Source organism: Aplysia californica, unplaced genomic scaffold (assembly GCF_000002075.1).
Source record: "Aplysia californica isolate F4 #8 unplaced genomic scaffold, AplCal3.0 scaffold00083, whole genome shotgun sequence".
NCBI classification, from domain to species: Eukaryota; Metazoa; Mollusca; class Gastropoda; order Aplysiida; family Aplysiidae; genus Aplysia; species Aplysia californica.
The window spans coordinates 1,268,510-1,273,925 of record NW_004797353.1 but is presented as its reverse complement, the minus strand read 5'-3'; the positions used below and the strand labels follow the sequence as shown (position 1 = coordinate 1,273,925).

The 5,416-nt window shown below is 39.3% G+C and overlaps 1 protein-coding gene across 1 annotated transcript in view; it reads left to right on the top strand.

The window, feature by feature from the left end:
- LOC101845310 overlaps positions 1–5,416 on the top strand; it is a 71,002-nt gene that overhangs the window by 38,720 nt on the left and 26,866 nt on the right. The gene's annotated exons all lie outside the window — the stretch shown is intronic.

Here is a 5,416-nt window from a genome sequence, read left to right as displayed (position 1 = left end):
TGTGTGTGTGTGTGTGTGTGTGTGTGTTTGTGTATATGCGTGAGAGTGTTTGTATGTGTGACACACATGCATACACATGCATACACAAACACTTTCACCTTACATATTCATCTAGAATTTCTTCAGAACCGACGAAATCTTACCTTTGAACTCAGCCTACCATCATTTCTTAGCCCCGCCCACACCGCCACCGTTCATGATCACACGGGTGGGGCACATAGTACATAGTATGTATAGACGCCCCAGAGGTAATTAATTAATTACCTTCGTCATTGCAGGCAATCCAAACCAACATTAAGTTAATGACGAGCACTTACGCTTGTGGCTATCACACATTGGGGACAGTCGTCTGTAACTAGCTGATCGAGGGCATTTCGTGGGTGAAAAGGGGTATTTTTTGGACTTCGCTCGCAACATAACAGTAGTTTGTTTGTTTGTTTGTTTTTTGTTTTGTTTCTTGTTTATTCTTGCCGATTTTGCTGCAAAATGGTTCTATCTTGCAAACAAATATTTCAACTCGAAATAGTATGGGTCTCACTTTATAAATGGTCTATATATGTGTAGCCGGACGATAAACTCATACAACAGCAGGAGAAAAGCAACCAGTGTGTGCTGATATTGCTCCGTCAGTCTTGTTTCCTCGTTCTGTGGAACGGCTGAGAACGAGCATGCACAGGCGAAGGATAGGCCAGTGTTCAGAAGTACTCAAGACAGAAGGTTCATTGATTTTATTTTATGCTTTTTTTCCGGCCCGCGGGTGGGGTTTTGGGGGAAGTGGGGGTTGGGAAAAGGAGTCTTTCCGGTACTTGAACTCGCTATTGAAGGGGTAGCACGGTGTCAACGAGAAGACGGAAGAGCGAAACCTGGGGCCACCGGGAGGATTGATGTCCCCTGTCTTGTGCCGGGCGCTCTCGATCAGCTTTCCTTTAACAATAACAGCCTGCTGGTTAGTTCGGCTTCAGGCGCGTTCCAGATCTCGCAGACTCCAGTGTAGGCCTCGCTCTTCCGTCCGACCTCTCGTTGACAGCGTGCCACCCCTTCAATAGCGTGTTCAAGTATCTTTGCCACTTGAACGATGTGTTTCATCCAAACTAAATAATAGTATGTGTCGCAGCGTGATGGAATCAGGCGCTCTTCAAAATATTGAAATCGGAGAAATATACGTTCTTTTCCAACAGAGCAGCAATTTCTATCGATTTTTCTTTTTTTTTAATTTTTCCTTTTTTGTCCTCAACACTTTTTACGTCCACTTGAAAACATATTTCCGCTTGGATTTTACTGGAATCAAATCAAAGGCATAAAAAATTGTATCGATTTTGCCGTTTCCAAGGGCTTTCAAGCTTTGTAAGTCATTAAACTTTGGAGCCATTTCTTCGCTAATTTAATCTCGGACATCAGGGGAACCCTGCCCATTTAATAGCATTTATCTTCACCCCCCCCCCCCCTCCCATTCAAGATAGATGGATATTTTCTCTTCAACAGCGTGACAAATGAACAAGTTTTAAGATTATACCAATAACTCCAAACGCAAAAAAATTGACCCGCGCTGATTCCAACGCGTCGTGACACATAATATGCTGATATCAGCTGAATTAAAATGGGTGAAATTCAATGCCACCAGGCCAACAGGTCTACTGTTCTTATTCAATTGACATGTTATGAATTACCACTAAGATATTCATTTGATTCCAAACGTTAAAAATATATTCACAACAGATGTCGATTATCTCAAGTAACCTCGCTTTCAATTTATATAAAAATTTAGTGAATATCTTTAGATCTGAACACAGGGGCTGGAGATTTTTTAAAAAGAAAGTATGATGCCCCATCTAATAGTAAGTCACGAATATGTATGCCTCTTTCTCCCTCCCTCTCTCTCTCTCTCTCTCTCTCTCTCTCTCTCTCTCTCTCTCTCTCTCTCCATGTCCCTAAGTGTAACACTTCGCTGCCTGTTTCTTTGAGTTCAGTTTCCACGCCGGGTCCTCCTCCAACAACTAAGGGCGGACTTCACTTTTCACTCTTATCTTGAAAATCTGAACAAGTTTCCGTTGCTTCTTTCTCTGACATCACACTTGTTAACTGTTAACGGAGGAGGCTAGACGTGAGTGTAAGTTTATCTGGCACGTACATCTCTCGCTTGCCGCCTTTTTACTTTGAAAGAGGACTCTGTCTCTAGCTTGTTTATGTGGAATGAATGTTTACAAGGTGATGGCTAACTTATTAATCTCAACACACTGGAGTCAGTATGAAGAACACGCTCTTACTGAAAGCATGGAATGTTCGATGACCCAGTTACAACACAAGGAGTGAAACTATTATTGTTTTAGGGGCATAACTCGTTTTCACCTCACAATATTTACAGTCAATCCGCCACTGTCCCATGAGAAGATAGGCTGAAAGTTCCAGAGATACAATATGGTACATCCGGTTATATATATTATTTTTTTTGCAATGTGGGACGAAAACGGGAAAAAATTATAGCTGCCGAAAATGGGACGAAAATGGGATGAGAAACGAAGATATGGGACGAAAATGGGTGCACTGGTTTAAGAAAGTCAGCTCTAAACTGCTCAGCTTTGGTCAATTATTGTTTGCAAACTTTGAATGAACTGTTTTTGAAATCGACGATAGCGTTGGCCTGTATTATAAGCGCTGTTTTGTTTTTAGTTTTGTTTATGAGTTCTAGATTATTCATCGCCATTCTGGTCTTTTCTCTTTCACTGTTCTCTCATTTTTTATCTTTCATTTATCTACCTCCTCATTTGTCCAATGCTTTCATTTTTTTCTTTATTTGCTTTTTTCTGTCCTTCTATTTCATCCTCTTTCTTTCTTCTTTTCCTTTCGTCCCTTTTTATACTATTTATTTTTTCTTTTCCTTCTGTTCTTCCCTTTTTCATCATCTTTTCTTCTTCTTTTCTTTTGTCTTTTTTTCACCACCATTTTTACCTCTTTTCCTTCTGTCCTTCCTTTTTCATCACCTTTTCGTCCTCCTTTCATTCTGACCTACCTCTATGATTTCTGTATGTTTGTTTCCGAAGCCAGAAGCAACAGTTTATGATAATCTGTTCTTCTTATGATGAAAGAGATGGAGTAATTTTTGCGACCTTTCTGGAGAAAAGGAAATGTTCCCCCTTGGCCTAGAAAGAAACATGAAGGCAGAACCAGAGGGTCGACCTTGTGTCCTTGTGGGAGGCGCTGTACACAAACATGTTCCTCACTTCGACCAGCTGGGAATACGGGACGGTTCCTAGCTAGAGACATCCAAAGATTTTGTCTTTGCTTTTTTGGGGGGATTTGAGCGCATGTTACCCGCAACTTGCACTGTGTATTTCCCGAGAAGCCGAGGATGTTTCTGAGTGTGCTACGTTCTGCAGGGGTAATCATAGTTGTAAAGCGCATAGCATGCTGTACAGCGCGATATGCGCTGTGTAAGAGCAATTATTTGTAGTTGTAGTGTTTTCATTGAATGTTGTTCTCTCCTGGTGTTTCACATAATAAATATAATGCTATTTCAAGATTTTGTTTACCAGAAATATATTTTGAAGGCCTATCTGCACCAATCGAGAGTCGTTTATTAACATCAAGCCAGAATCAAGCCAACTTATGTAATTGCTGAGTCATAAGTTATAATATGTTGATGTATGAGCGAAAGGCCTTTCAAATCAATAAAACCTTTTTTTAGAAGCTAAAACACTTTCATGATATCGATTCGAGGGCCAGGTAACATTTTATTAGGTGAAGCACCTGGGATTCTTTTTTTATGACAAACTTCGAGATATTTTGCTTGAGAGTTTTTTAATGATTTAAAAAAAAATTGAAGTTTCGGCTACTGATGTACTTGGAACATGTCTTTTCAAAGTCTTATAGAGCAGTCAAAAATTCGGGGCGCAACTCATCCTCAAATATCTCTTCAAAGGGTGAATTAATGCCTCCCATACTTTGCTCATCAGCTTGTATAAATTTGTCTTTACTTCATCACACTTTTCCACACTAATTGAGGCAAGATTAAACAATTTTTCTTCCTAAATCTACATATAATACTGTAAATCTCTGTCACGTGAAAAATGGGATTGTTTACAGCACTTCCCGCTTCTCACACACATTTTGCATACAACACATTGTCATATGGCCTACGTCATAGCTTAACAATCACACTCTTTAGTGGTAAAACTTGTTACAAGAAATTAATTTTATAGTGAAACGTTTGTTGTCAATTAAAGGTAATCTAAATATGCGTTCAATAAGCATAACGTCGTGTTCAGAAGAAAAAAAATGACAGTCTTGTTTTTAAATGCGATATTGCCCCAGCTAGAAACCACACACTTCGATTTTTTTATTAGTATTTACTAGTAAAAGTACCCGTTCTGCGAACGGAATAATAATGAAGAAGTTTTAGGAAAGTTAAGAAGAGAAAAGACTTAAAAACAGGAAAGAAACAAAACATAAATATTTTACCTTGAATTTTTCAATATACCCCCCCCCCTCCCTCTCGACTACCTCTAGGGGTAAGACTTCTTCCCCCTCTTCGAAGGCGTGGCATTTTCTCCTAAAGTTCCAGCTCAATCACTTTTTTAAAAAAAGAGTTAGGCCTACATGCCAATTGTTGCTTCCTAGAAGAACCAAATCTAGATTCTAGATATAGCCTAGATCTCGAAGGATTATGAAGACATAGGCCAATAATTGAAAGAAGGAGCCTAGGCCCATAGATAGATCTAAGTTTAGAAATTCACATTTTTAACAACCGACAGGCGTCACAGATGACCTAGATTTCTAGATCTATTCACAGCAGGAAAAATCCACTTTCAAGAATACCCTCAAATTCTTGATCTCGATCTAGATTCACCGACAGACTAGTTCTAGACGCTAGATCTATTCACAGCAGGAAAAAATCCACCTTCAATACTTTCATCATTCTTGATTTCGATCCAAGATTCACTTTTAGATTTAGCCTAGATCTAGACCTTAGAATCTTTCTAGACCTTAGAATCTTTAATGCACAGCAAGAAAAATCCACTTTTAATATTCAACAGGTTATCGAAATATCACAGATCTAGATTCTACTTTCATTTCACGATTCTTCTTAATCTCGATTTAGATCTACATTCTAGATCTCATCTAGACACTGTGCACAAAATACACTCATCCTTCGACGTGCGCGCCAAACCCATTGCAGGAGAAATCTACTTTCAATACTTTCATGATTTTTTATCTTGATCTAGATTAGGTATTAGATCTAGACATAGAACTACACAAGGACACACTGAACAGAAAATATCTCAAATCCACTGCAGGAAAAATCTACTTTCAATACCTTCTTGTTCTCCTCCTCCTCTAACCTCATGCTCCTCCTCCTCCTCCTCCTCCTCCTCTTCCTCCTCCTCCTCCTCCTCCTCCTAATTCTTCTTCTTCTTCTTCT